Genomic DNA, 16,222 nt, shown 5'->3' with positions numbered 1-16,222 from the left:
ACTGAACTTACATTAAGTCGGATACAATACAAGTGGCTACAGGGTTTAAAAAGATGCTGCTAGTGCAAACATCTGTATGACGAGTCTTTGTTTCATAGTTTTCTCCATGTTAATGCATTAGCTTGGATCCAGAATCACAGACACACAGAAGTCCAACTCAGACAGAAAGACTGCAATCAATTCCAACTCTTTTTGGCGACTCCTCCACCACCTCTGTTTGTATATGTGGTCGGCTCTCGGAGTTCCGCCTGGGCTCATCACACACATCTGATCCTCATCAACCACATCATGCTTAAAGGATTGGAATCTGAGGTAAGCTCTCCGTTTGTTTTCTGTCAAACCACAACATGATCTTCTCCACTTGAGGTTTAAATTGAACCGTACATATTTGTGTCGGACATGCCACAGAAACCAAAGCAACGAGGCCAAATATAAGGCAATACTAAAGAGGCACAATACTAAAGATGGCAGGAATCTTAACACAAACAGCGTCTTTATGAAAAAGATTTTATCAGCACAACTTTTACTTGCACCATTTGGCTATTCACCGTTTTAAATGTGTAGTGTGCATACTACAGGCGCAACCGGCTGAACAACATGTTTGCTACAATCAGACTCAGAAGAATCTGATCTGAGTATTTCATCTGTATTAATCGCTCAGGCCTTTAGTGTATGTGTAGCCTTTATTCCTCATAAAACATTTCAAGAGTCAAAAAGAAGTATTCTACCTGAATCTGCTCTGATCTAGTTGATCTTTAATCAACCGACAGAATGCAAATGACATTTATTAGAGCACCTGAATGCTTTACTTTCATTTTAAAATCGTTAAAACAAATGGAAAAAAAATTCCAGAACAAACTACACAACCAAAATATACTGAATAAAAAAACAGAAATACCTCTAGTGTGTTCTCAGAATTCTACAACAGGGATAGGTGTCGAAATTCCATTCATCTCCATTATGGAGGCAGATATCTAGGCGTAGACAAATAGAAGCTCAATGCACAAATAGCAAATTGCAGGTAGAAAATGCATTTATATATACATTGGGTGAAATAGAACTCAAAAGAAAACGTTCAGGCCTCAGTTTCAAATTGAAATAATTTAAGGTTTCTTCTTTTTTTTACAGAGAATTACACCTTTTGTTCTCAGGGGGGAACAGTAGTTTGCCTGCTCTCTTCAGTTCTTCCATCTAAGAAATGTGATGTTAAATTGCCCCCTCTCTCTCTCCTGCTTCATGGCATGTGTTTGATTCCCAGTCATTTGTTCTCATCACGTTCTGGTGTCTGTCCAGAGAGTGCGAGGAGAAAAGTGGCAGTAAATTATCTGTAAACTCATTTCCCCTGCAGTTCCGCGTGTTATGAGTAAAGTGGCTTCATCCAGTCGGTTAAGCCGTGGTTCTGCAGCGCTCTCCTCCCTAATGGCTCTTTCAAATGGGCCGATCAGCAGCTGGAAGTGTGTCCGCTGTCTCTCCGTGTCTCTGCAGGAGATTTCTGGCGTCTTAATGGTCTTGAGAGACAGCTTCAGTGAGGCCTGTGGTGCATTTACGGGGGGGGGGGGGGGGGGGGGGGGGGGTGTAATGGCTATTCTTTGCAGCGCCGCCACGCCTCGAGGAAGAAATGCCGCTAAAATGGAGCTCCATTAGCTTTCTTCAACAGTGGGGCAGCTTCTTGCTAACGCACCTCACTCTCCTGCCAATGGACTGCTGAGGTCAGGGATCGCACCGCCTGATTTAAACACCACCAACCGCTGCATTCTGGGATAATTGGGTCCCTTTCCTCCCCCCCTTCCTGCCTCACCCTTCTTCCACCTCTATCCATCCATCCAGGCGTCTGCACTCTGCAGGGAGCTGTAGAGCAGGGGTGGGGAACCTCCGGCCTCCGGGCCGTATACGGCCCGCGAGACAATTTGGTACGGCCCTCGATGTCATTTATAAACACACGCAAAAAATAAAAAAATGAAAGAAATCTAGACCGCAAACAAATTAAACAAGCGAGTGCCTGTTTTTCCTGGCCAAGGTCAGGGTCCTTGAACACAACACGAGCCTAACGTGTCATCACGTGGTAAATCCATACACATGCCGCAGTTTCTGCGTGTCTGTGTCTTTAGTTGAAAGCCCAGTGGCGATCTGCTCATCTGTAATACTGATCAGACAGTCAATAACTGTGTTGTTATCATTAGCATCTGGTTAGCTAGCTATGCTAACGAATATAAGAAGCTTTTTCTACAACCAGTGAGGTAAAGGCACATCTTTATATGATCATTATAGTTATAAAAAAAATAAGAGAATAAAGTAAACAGGTATAAAATACTATATGATAGTTATTAATAAAGAAGAATACAGTTTGAAAGGGGAGTGATTTGTCAAATATCCATAAATTAAAAGAAAATCTGCTTACAGTTGTGTTTGGGTGTTGAGAGATGTGTCCATAGATCTCCTAATGTTGCTCTCAAAGTGCACCAGATTGATGCTTTTAACTTCAACATTTAAAAAAAATCTTCCCAGTGGAGCACGCCACACGCTGCACGTGCATGCATACGCGAGTCATGGTGAGATATCTGGATTAAGAGGTTGCTTTTTCTTTGCACAGAATGAAATGAATGGGCTGTGATTTTAGTTTTTTTAAGCAGAGGTCAATAACTTGTATGGCCCTCTGAGGATATTGTAAAAATTGAAATGGCCCTTGAGAGGAAAAAGGTTCCCCACCCCTGCTGTAGAGCAACACACTCTGACGGCCCGTCTACACTACAGCGTCGACAGCGTCGAAAGCTCCAATCTGCCCATTCACTTTCAATGGGGTGACGTCACGTAGCCGCGCTTTTTCGCCGAACTGAATTGTGAGCGGTCCGTCTCAGGCGTCTCAGGCGACAGAAGTTGAACAATGTTCAACTTCTGTCGCCGGAGTAGCCAGCGCCAGCCAGCGCCAGCCAATCAAATCCCGTTTCCCGTTTCCCAAAATCCAATCCCCCGGGTTTTTTGCTTTGTATGTCGGGGGCGGGAGATTCATGTGATTGGTTGTTGGCCGTGTTGCTTGAATAAAATCCCCAAGCTCCAGACACGCCCAGCTCCAAGCTATTTTTGAAGCTGTAGTGTGGACGCTCCGTCACTCCATAATCGTCCAGGAGCGACATCGTCAGTGTCCGTGGCGTGCAGTTGTGACGCTCCTAGGCTCCTTCAGCTTCATAAAGGGACGCAAATAGCTTTCAACTGATTGCAATAGAGAACCGCAGTGACGCGTCGTAAAACCCGGTGTAGGTACCAGATGTGTTCGGGGTACCAGATGTGTTCGGGTGTATTTCCGTCGCATCCGTCATCCGTCATATTTTACGGCAACTCAAGAGGGCTATGATGGTCAAATTCCGAACAAATATGAGCTTATTTTTAGGATTTTCGGAGACTTTGCAGACGTTTTCACAAACATTTTCACGCTAGGAGTATGGGAGGACTTCCATTCGCTTTGTCTTGATTTGATCTGTAGATGTGATTTAATGTGTCGTGTGTCTCCCAACTCCTCTCCAAAGTTCAGATACTATATAAAAATACTAAAAGGTAAATAAAACATGACACATAATGACAAAATAACAACCTGAAAGATATGTATTCTATCTACACATTTCGTAATTATCTAATCTAGTGGCCTTATAAAAGTGTTGGCTAAAGTAACGCAGAATATATATATTTTTTAATTGTAAATAATTAGAAACATTATTTATGTGCACAAGTACATGGGACCCCACCATAGCACCCCACACATAACAAGCTGTCCCGAGTTCCTCCGGCTGCAGTTCCGCAGACGGCCGGTGTGTGGCAGCAGAGCGCTGGGAGCAGAGGGAGGTGAGTAGACGGATATGACGGATGAAGTATGCCACGGAAATACACCCGAACATATCTGGTACCCCGAACACATCTGGTACTGACACCGGAAGTAAGTTAGCATTTTTAGCACTTCCGGTTCCTTCGTCAAAAAAGCAATGCATTTTCTCCATAGGGTTTTGGAAAATAGCTCGAAATAAGGTCTGTGGTTGACACAAATTTAAGAGATAAATCACGTTTTGTTCTACGACAGTAGATACATCAGCACTGACCCCACTGGTGATTTATGAAGAGTTTACGTGTCTGAAAACGATGGTTGTTACCGAGTGGCTGAATAGGACTACAGAAATGGTCGAGGCCGTTGTACATCATTACGCCTACACACGTAAACACTCCCGCTAAGTTTGTTTTCCCCTGTGTTCTGCTTGAAAGCAAGTACCTGCCTATCTTTAGTATCTGTATATCTATATCTGACCATTAGAATCTGTATTTTTGAAATTGTCGTTTTTAACACCGTAGTTTTACAAATTATAGAATAATTAATTACCAGTGTTTTCCAATTTTACTCGGCAGTTCGTTTCGTTAGCTAACGTCAGCTAAAGCTAGCGCTACTAGTTAGCTACGCAATGGTTTGTTGCTTTGCTCCGGGTTGCAGCCACAGGTCTTTGCATGAAACGTGCTCGTTCTATCGTTTCCCGGCCAATGTTTTCCAAAGGAGATTGGATTCGTGCCATGAGGTAAGCTGACGTTACATTTTTGTCCATGTCACGGTGAAATGTAAATGATGGGTAGTGACCATCGGTATCGCTGTTTTAGAGATGGCGCTTCTGAAAAGACCGCAACATAAGTAAAGATAATGAATACATCCTATTAAAACCTGTGTGGCTTATATGATAAGTCTAATTAGTACAAGCAGCATAACGTTTCACCATGTAACTAAAGTGACATATTGAACTAATAACAAATCACCTCTGGCTGGCAGAGAACGCTCTGCTCCATAGCTTCTCTTGGACGTAAAATCACATGTACATTTTACATTTATATTCAATTTAATATTGCATCCCTCACATACTTTTGTATATATAATAACTTATATTTTGTTTTTCTTGTTATGCTGCTGCAACACAAATATTTCCCAAATTGGGATCAATACAGTAATATCTTATCTTAATTAATTAAGAAATATAACTATTATAATTAGTGTAGCAGCTGACACCTATTTTCAATATGGATTAATCTACCTTTATTTCAATTTTCATCTATAAAAATGTCAAAATAGTGAAAATGTTCACGAGACAAAGTGCAAGGTTATATCTTTAGATGTTTTGTTTTAGCCTATGTACTGTATGTCTTAATGCTCTTATATGTGATGGTGTGACTTCCATGAAACTGATATTTTATATCTTCCCAACAGACGAGCTGACAGGAAGCCTAACACTCTAACAACCACAACATTGCAAAGGTGAGTAAATGTATTTTAAAAACGATTCACAATTTCTTAATTTCTTCTTCTTTCTTGCAGTGAGGTGAAGCTGACCTTGCCCTTGGTGCCAGTAAGGATGTTCCTCACGCAGGCTGAATGTGTCTCCCTCCTTACTGACACAGAAACCCTTGATTTGCAATGCTTCACTAATTGTCATTTCCCTGGCTCCGTAGGGACACTTTACCTCCAGCACAGCGGGAGACCCTACCAGACCATCTGAAGATGTCCCCAACACTCCTGATTGGGAGAGCCACAAACCTGACTCATGGACCTGCATCTAGGTTGCAGTGGTGAATGCCCTGATGCCCTCACATTCATTCATAGTCCCGCACTGTACAGACAACACACCATCAAGGGCCTGTTGTTGCCCTCGCACCCTGGCACTAAGGGAAGCAGTCACACGCTTTGGGCTCTCTTGTCAGCGGGTTGAATGAGTTATTGGTTGGAGGAAATAGCTCCTCCACTGAATGCGTACGTTTAGCTGCCTTTGGCTTCTTCCACTGACAGGGGGTGTCAGTGCAGCTGAAATTGTGGATGGCAAAGATGGCTAATGCAGCCGCATGACTGCATTTCCATTCTCCACGTGGGCATTCACATTCTGTGGAGAGAATTCCCTCTTCTCCTGTAGATACCTGTGGTGGTGGGATTGTTTTATTATTTAAAATATATTTACATTTGTAATGCCTTCCCAATTATCCCTTTAATTGTTTATAGCCTACTGTATGTTTATTTCATGGATATTTCTGTGTTTTCTGGTGTGTAATATTTGTAATCTTGGGGCCTCTTCTCTTTAACATCTACATGCTACCACTGGCTCAGATAATGAAGAACAACAAAATAAGTTACCATAGCTATGCAGATGACACACACATTTACATAACAATTTCACCAAGAGACTATGCTCCAATTCAAACACTGAGTAAGTGCATTGAACAAATCAATGACTGGATGTGTCAGAACTTTCTCCAATTAAACAAAGATAAAACTGAGGTAATGGTTTTTGGAGCCAAGGCAGAACGTATAAAAGTGAGCGCTGAGCTTCAGTCTGCAATGTTCAAAACAACAGATAAAGCCAGAAATCTAGGTGTAGTCATGGACTCTGACCTGAGTTTCAACAGTCACATTAAAAGAGTTACTAAATCAGGCCTACTATCACCTAAAGAATATATCTAGGATTAAAAGACTAATGTCACAGCAGGATTTGGAAAAACTTGTCCATGCTTTTATCTTCAGTAGACTCGACTACTGCAATGGTGTCTTCACAGGTCTCACTAAAACATATATTAGAAAGCTGCAGCTGATTCAGAACGCCGCTGCTCGAGTCCTCACTGACACTAAGAAAGTGGATCACATCACTCCTGTTCTGAAGTCTTTACACTGGCTTCCTGTGTGTCAAAGAATAGATTTCAAAATACTGCTGCTGATTTATAAAGCTTTGAATGCTTTAGGCCCAAAATACATTTCTGACCTCCTGCTAAACTATGAACCATCCAGATCTCTCAGGTCTTCAGGGACTGGTCAGCTTTCTGTCCCCAGAGTCAGAACTAAACATGGAGCAGCGTTCAGTTATTATGCTCCAAATATCTGGAACAAACTCCCAGAAACCTGCAGTTCCGCTGCAACTCTGACTACTTTTAAATCCAGACTGAAGACTTTTATTTTTGCTGCTGCTTTTAATTGAACTATCCACATCTTAAACTGCACTGTAACTTTTATCCATGTATTTTTTCTTTTAATGTTTATTTTATTAGCTTTTCTTTTTAATGACTAATTTGAAATGCCATTTCTTAATGTCTTTCATTTTTTGTAAAGCACTTTGAATTGCCTTGTGTTGAAAAGTGCTATATAAATAAACTTGCCTTGCCTAATAAAGATTTCATGTGACACATACAATAGATTTGTTGATGAGAATTAATGTGAATAAATTAACTCTAGGTTAACGGTACTCTTGCTATAACTACTCACCGACACTCTATAAACCTTGTCCCTCATGCTAGCCCTGACAACACCGGTAAGCACACCTTCATCTAGGCTGCACTGTTTTACGTGTCCTGACTTGAAGTGGTTCTCTCCTCTATCTCCAATCTTCTTGTCATCTTTGTAAAACGATATCAGACTGGTAATTGACACAGCCATGACTTCTAGTTAAATTCAGTGTGGCTAAAATGAAAAGCTTTGTTAAAATATGCAAGCACGCGGAAGTCAAAGTCAGCTTTATTGTAAAAAAATTCTACATGTGTTATACATCCAGAAATATCGAAATATCGTTTCCCACAGTGTGACATGTATACATAAAACAAAACAAAAAGGGCCTAGATAAATGGGGTATACAGTTTAAAATGTTAATATATTTAAAGTGTTCAAAGTGCAGTTTCAGTGCAAGTCAGTTGAAACGATCTTAAGTTTGCGTGACGTTGAAGTCGTGCGACCCTGCTGCTGTACTGGCTTGTAGTTCGTTTATAGCATAACGTTAGCATTTCGCTTTTGGCGACTAGATTTATGATTCAAAAATTATAAAAGTAGGGGAGACATGTGGAGATTATCCGGCTGAACAAAACGTGATCCCTCTCTTAAATGTGTGTCAACCACAGACCTTATTTCGAGCTATTTTCCAAAATCCTATGGAGAAATTGCATTGCGTTTTTGACGAAGAAACCGGAAGAAGTTTACATCCGGGTTTTAGGGCGCGTCACTGCGGTTCTTTATGTACGCGGTGTACGCTCGGTGTAACCCTCGGAGCACACTCTCCAATCACAGAGCTTGAGGACTATCACGGGGTTTGTCAAACAGAGCACATGGTGTAGTCCTAAACGATAGCTGGGGATTATGGGTAGTGTAGTGTCTTCTGCCATTCTTTACTCCGAAAAGATATTTCTTTCTCCGAATCGAAGAGGAAAAATACAAAAGCATTGCACACAATTTAAACCAATCAATATTGGGTAATTAACAAGGATAATCTGGTGTTTTTTAGTCGATGAGTAGTGCAGATATCACTATAAAATCAATCGACAGTAAGAGGAATACTTACATCCGGGTGTACAATTCTCCGTTATCCAATGGGAATGGACGCTCACATTGCCTTTAAGGGCAGCCGACACAAACAAATGCCGTGCTTCCATGAGCGTCAAATCCCGCCGCAGATGGGAATACATTGCAATCAGTTGAAAGCTATTTGCGTCCCTTTATGACGCTGAAGGAGCCTAGGAGCGTCACAACTGCACGCAACGGACACTGACCAAACGTCGCTCCTGGACGATTATGGAGTGAGAGTGTGTTGGTCAGAGCGGAGGAGGAGAGCCAAGGGCCTCTCTCAGTCTTTACTGGAAGTCCTGAGGGAACGGAGGTACACACGGTGGTGAGGGGCTCTGACAGCAGGCCAACCGACGCCTACACACACACACACACACACACACACACACACACACACACACACACACACACACACACACACACACACACACACACACACACACACACACACACACACACACACACACACACACACACACGTGAGAGAAATAGTGACAAGCAGGCAGCCGGGTGATGAATTGCCAGCTTCGCCTCGCTCTCAACATGACCGGGCAAATTCATTCCAGGCTGCCTGGGAGGGAGGGGAGAGAGGGAGGGAGACGGGAGGGAGGACAGGGGGATGTAAAGGGAGGAAACAAGACCCAAATATATGGACCTGACCTGTGTTAGGGCCAGGCCTCGTACCATCAGTAAAACAAGTCAACTGACACCATCATATTCAGATGTCTTTTAACTTTGAAAAGCCGCTTCCTAAGGGTGAGAATTACAATTTGAATTTGATTAATGTTTTGAAACAGATTTGGCGAGTTTCCATCAAGTGGTTAGCAGGAAATAAACATGGCTACACGTTGTTTCGAGAGAAGGTAGCATAGGCTATGCATGGCTGTAATCTGGCAGGAAAAACAGTAGCCTATACGAGGTAGAGGTTACAAACTGGAAACAAAACAAGTCACCTTAGGCTAACTCAGGGGTCGGCAACCCGCGGCCCACGGGCCGCATGCGGCCCTTTAAGCCCTCTGCTCTGGCTCCCTTGAGCTTAGACAAAAATAAGAAGGAAATAAAATAAAAGTATTTTTAGGACTATTTATATTTTCTTGCATGGTTGAAAATGTTTCGTATCTTGTATTTTGAGGTGATACTGTGACACATAAATAAAAAACAAAACGGTTTTAATTAGGTCAACTAAAATATATGTCACATCCTGCTACGGTCCCGCGCCAGCGCCTTTTCCTGCAGGCGAATATCCTAACCCCCGGCTCGATGAGCGAACTATGGATAAATCAAAGAAAAGTACCGGAGGAACACAGGATTTAATTCTGCATGGACAGAGTTATATGCTTTCACAGCAAACGATACTGGTTTACCGGTATGTTTGATATGTAGAGAAAAGTTGTCAAAGCCTTTACGTATCGAGGAACAACAAGGGAGAGGAAGACAGCTGACGATCTTCAGTCATAATTCAATGGGGTATGTAATTTATTTCAGAAAACACTTTTTGTTATATTCCATGGAATGCTCTTAACGTCCCGATAGCAATGAATATATTAAATGCTTTGACAATAAATACATACAAAAATTAATCTCTGGAAGCCGTAGCGCTGTAAAAAGCACGACCAATCATCTGAGCCGGCTAAAATAACTGGATGGCCTACCTGCCTGTCAGCCTTCCATCTGTGCACAAACTTATCTCGTGCCTTCATTGGTCATGTGCGCGTTTGTGTGTGTTGGAGGAGGGGCTCTGTAAGAAAGTCTGAACTGAAGGAAGAGGCATATTTTTTCCAGTTGTGTACTTTCAAATTCTAGCGCACTCGAGCTGGTTTCTCCATTCTTACCTACCCTACCTTTAACTCTTTTTAGGGTGCAGCTATATGTTTTATTTATTTCAAAGTGGGCCCATTTTAATAATATTTGTTTTCCTTCAATTGTGCAGAGGACTCCCCAAGTGCTGTGTTTAATTTATTTTAAAGTAGGCCTGTGTATTATTTTTAATTCTCCTTATAAGAGTTCTTTGTTTCTTATTAGAGGTTAACAGTTTTATATCATGTAATAAATAGCCTAATAAATGCAAAAAAACTGTAGTTTTTGTCTGATATAACAATAAAAAACTATGAAATATGTTTTGCGGCTCCAGACAAAAATGTTTTTGGGAAAAAGGAGCAAAATGGCTCTTTTGGTCAAAAAGGTTGCAGACCCCTGGGCTAACTAAACTCAACAACAGAGAAATGGAGAGAGGCCATTATGGATAACTTTCCATAGGGCAACTTTTTAGCTACATTTAGGACGATTTATTGATCTTTGCCATTTAAAAAAATGCCGATGTAAACACTTTGTGTGTGGGGGGGGGATCAATGAACCTGATGAACTGGGGGATTCCCTCGAATATTGGTAGGGTGTATTTAAACTCACTGCAGCATGAAACTGACACTACTCAAAGAAAACTGAGGAGTTGTGTGTGTGTGTGTGTGTGTGTGTGTGTGTGTGTGTGTGTGTGTGTGTGTGTGTGTGTGTGTGTGTGTGTGTGTGTGTGTGTGTGTGTGTGTGTGCGTGCGTGCGTGTGTGTGTGTTGATTTTCCTGAATTTCACTCCAACTTGAAGTCCATGCTCCTCGGTGTATTTACAGTGTTATTTATCTACACTCAGAAACCAGAAGAAGAAAAAAACATTATTAGTGCGAATGCTGTTTACAGCATTCCACTATAGTACTTTGAATCTTTATTCCCCTTAAACATATTATTAGTTCAGCCAATACTTTGGCACTCCATAACTTCAGCTTATTTTCAGCTACAGAAACCATTCAAATATTAAACTATTCAGCCTGTTCAGGAATCGATGGGAAACCTTCAACTTTTTCAAAATATTTCATACTTTTTGAAATATTCAGCTTTTTAAACTCTTTTTTTAACATGGAAGTCAATGGGAAGAGCCTTCAAATCAGCCAATACTTTAGCTCTCCATAACTTCAGCTTACTTTCAGCTACAGAAACCATTCAAATATTAAACTATTCAGCCTTTTCAGCAATTGATGGGAAACTTTCAGCCGGACACTTCATTCCAACTTTCAAATGATCACAATACCTTCAGCTATAAAACTTGTATAACATAATTGTTGATATCTTTTAAACTTTTTGAGATATTGAAGTTAGTTTGGAGCTTGGTAGAGAGGCCTTTTTCAGATTTTAACATTAGAGTGGATGGAGCAGCTCGTTAACTAGAGTGCTTTGATTAAACTTGCCATAATTCCCAAACCCTACACTCCTCAGACATATTTTTTCATGAAAAACGTAGGAAAAACTCTCCTAGGTTGGAAAATAATTTTTTTTTTAAAAATTAAACAAAATGCCTCTTGAGGGCATGAAGAGACAACAAGTCCAGCTAGCTCCCAATTGATTCCCATGTTAAAAAACATCCAGATCTTTCTTCAGAGCAGAGAGAAGTGCACTTTAGACAAACTGCTCTCCTCTTCACATTTACCACACAAAACCCAAAGAAAACACATGTATCAGTTATTTGGGGTTCCCTGATGCTCACGGTCTGGTAATTTTTTGATAAGAGCCATAGTTTTTGAACAGGTGGCAAACTTGTCAGATATAATCCTCAATGCATTCTTATTCTCAGTGCTGCAGTTGGTTGTCATGGTGTTGCTGGGCAGATTGGAGCCACACACACACACACACACACACACACACACACACACACACACACACACACACACACACACACACACACACACACACACACACACACACACACACACACACACACACACACACACACACACACACACACACACACACACACACACACACACACACACACACACACACACACACACACACACACACACACACACACACACACACTTGAGTGACATCATCAGAGCAGACACCATGGAAACCTTTGATCTCTAGGTTTAAACACACAGGTGTTTGTAAACATTCAATCGCTACTACTTACATTTGATATCTTTATATAACTCCTTCAGCCTAATTTCAGGTGCAGGAACCATTCAAATATCAAACTATTCAGCCTTTTCAACACATGATGGGAAACTTTCAAATGTTTCAAAATATGTTATACTTTTTAAAATATTCAGCTTTTTAAAGTCTTTTTTTAATATGGAAGTCATTGCAATGCATTTGAGCTGTAACAATTAACACACACACACACACACACACACACACACACACACACACACACACACACACACACACACACACACACACACACACACACACACACACACACACACACACACACACACACACACACACACTCTCATACACATACACAAACACACAGAGACACACACTCTCTCACACACACACACACACACACACACACACACACACACACACACACACAATATATACTGAATATAAGAAAGCACTGCGTAAAGCGAGAGCAGCCTACTACTCTTCATTAATAGATGAGAATAAGAATAATGCAAGATTTCTTTTCAGCACTGTAGCTCCATTGAGCCTTCTATTCCCATAGCACTCAGTAGTAATGATTTTATGTGCTTTTTTAACGATAACATTGTTACTCTTAGAAACAAAATTAATGACCTCTTGCCTTTGACCAATATAGTGTTATCAACAGCTCCCGGAAACGTAAGTTCTAATATTACACTAGATAGTAAACTAGAATGCTTTTCAGCCATTAACCTTGAACAATTACATTCAATGATTCTCTCTTCTAAACCATCAACGTGCATGTTCCAACTAAGCTGTTGAAGGAAGTTTTTCCATTAATTAGCACTTCTTTATTAAATATTATGAATATGTCTTTATTATCAGGCTATGTTCCACAATCATTCAAAGTAGCAGTGATAAAACCGCTTCTTAAAAAGCACAACCTCGATCCAGAGGTTTTAGCCAACTATAGACCTATTTCTAATCTTCCGTTCCTCTCAAAAATTCTTGAGAAAGCGGTCGCAAAACAGTTGTGTGATTACTTAAAAAACAATGATTTATTTGAAGATTTTCAGTCTGGCTTTATAGCACATCATAGCACAGAGACATCTCTGGTTAAAGTCACAAATGATATTCTAATAGCCTCAGACAAGGGACTTGTCTCTATTCTTGTTTTGCTCGATCTCAGTGCTGCATTTGATACTATCGACCATGATATCCTATTGCAAAGACTAGAGCACTTAGTTGGCATACAGGGAACTGCTTTAGGCTGGTTTAGGTCCTATCTATCTGAACGCTCTCAGTTTGTACGTGTTAACGATGAATCTTCCACGCAAACCAAAGTTAGCCATGGAGTGCCACAGGGCTCAGTGCTCGGACCTATTTTGTTCACATTATATATACTTCCGTTAGGCAATATTATAAGGAATCATTCTGTAAACTTTCATTGTTATGCGGATGATACTCAACTATATTTATCAATCAAGCCTGATGAAATTAATCATCTAAATAAAATTCAAGACTGCCTTAAGGACTTAAAAACGTGGATGACCTTAAACTTTTTGATGTTAAACACGACCAAAACTGAAGTTATTGTACTTGGCCCGAATAATCTACGAAACAAATTATCTAAAGATATACTAACTATGGATGGCATTAATTTGGCCTCCAGTGAGACTATAAGGAATCTTGGTGTTATATTTGATCAGGATTTATCCTTTAACGCCCACATAAAATCAATTTCAAGGACCGCCTACTTCCATCTACGTAACATTGCAAAAATCAGGCATATCTTGCCTCAAAACGATGCAGAGAAACTAGTCCATGCATTTGTTACTTCTAGGCTGGATTATTGTAACTCTTTATTATCAGGGAGTACCAAGAAGTCAGTCAAGTCGCTTCAGCTGATTCAAAATGCTGCGGCTCGTGTACTAACCAGAGTTAGGAAAAGGGACCACATTACTCCTGTTCTGGCTGCCTTACACTGGCTCCCTATAGAACACAGGATAGAATTTAAAATTCTTCTTCTCGCCTACAAAGCCCTTAATGGGCAGGCGCCATCTTACCTTAAAGAACTCATTATACCCTACTGTCCTACTAGGGCATTGCGTTCCAAGAATGCAGGGTTGTTGGTTGTTCCTAGAATCTCTAAAAGTACAATGGGAGCCAGAGCCTTTTCTCATCAAGCTCCACATTTGTGGAATCAGCTTCCAGTTTGTGTTCGGGCGGCAGACACCATATCCGTTTTTAAGAGTGCGCTTAAGACCTTCCTTTTTGATAAAGCTTATAGTTAGGGCTGATTAGATTCAGCCCCTAGTTTTGCTGATATAGGCTTAGTTTGTCGGGGGACATCTTACTTCTTCCTTCTCTCTGTCTATACCTGTGTACTCTCATGTTCCGATTAACCCAGCTTCCCCAAATGTCTTTCTTTTTGGTGTCTATATACGCTGGGATCCGGAGTCATGGATGATCCTGCGGTCCTGTGTCCTGGATCGCGAGCGCTGGATCTTGAGTCGTGGCTGTGGTCCTGGATGGATATCCTCGTGGATTCATCTTCCTATTATACACACATGCATTTCTAAACATTTGTAATACCTATGTTGCAAATGTATTATCTTTTCAATTTACACACGGCATCTATTGCACGTCTGTCCGTCCTGGGAGAGGGATCCCTCCTCTGTTGCTCTCCCTGAGGTTTCTCCCATTTTTCCCTTTAAACTGGGTTTTCTTTGGAAGTTTTTCCTTGTACGATGTGAGGGTCTAAGGACAGAGGGTGTCGTATTGTCATACTGATATTCTGTATAAACTGAGAAGACCACTGAGACAAATGTAACATTTGTGATATTGGGCTATATAAATAAACATTGATTGATTGATACACACACACACACACACACACACACACACACACACACACACACACACACACACACACACACACACACACACACACACACACACACACACACACACACACACACACACACACACACACACACACACACACACTCTCTCTCTAACACACACACACACACACACACACACACACACACACACACACACACACACACACACACACACACACACACACACACACACACACACACACACACACACACACACACACACACACACACACACACACACACACACTCTCTCTCTCTAACACACACACACACACACACACACACACACACACACACACACACACACACACACACACACACACACACACTCTCTCTCTCTAACACACACACACACACACACACACACACACACACACACACACACACACACACACACACACACACACACACACACACACACACACACACACACACACACACACACACTCTCTCTCTAACACACACACACACACACACACACACACACACACACACACACACACACACACACACACACTCTCTAACACACACACACACACACACACACACACGCACACGCACACGCACACGCACACGCACACACACACACACACACTCTCTCTCTCTCTCTAACACACACACACACACACACACACACACACACACACACACACACACACACACACACACACACACACACACACACACACACACACACACACTCTCTCTCTAACACACACACACACACACACACACACACACTCACTCACTCACTCACTCACTCACTCACTCACTCACTCACTCACACTCTCTCTCTCTCTCTCTCTCTCTCTCACACACACACACATACGTGTTTAAAGGACATATCAGGACTTGTGAAAAAAACGTGACAAATGGGGACATGCCTTTCCAAAGGTCCTAGGGACCTGGGAATAAAAGTGATTAATATCCATGCTTCCTGGATGACATCCATCTATTGAGATTTTGTCTAATGCTATATTTTGCGGAGACCTGATTTTAATACTACTTATGAGGACATGAACAGGTTTATGTGACATATGAGCCCCTTAGCAACACACACTGATATTTCATGTTTATAT

This window comes from Pseudochaenichthys georgianus, chromosome 4 (assembly GCF_902827115.2).
Source record: "Pseudochaenichthys georgianus chromosome 4, fPseGeo1.2, whole genome shotgun sequence".
Classification (NCBI taxonomy): Eukaryota; Metazoa; Chordata; class Actinopteri; order Perciformes; family Channichthyidae; genus Pseudochaenichthys; species Pseudochaenichthys georgianus.
This window is presented reverse-complemented; position numbering follows the sequence as displayed.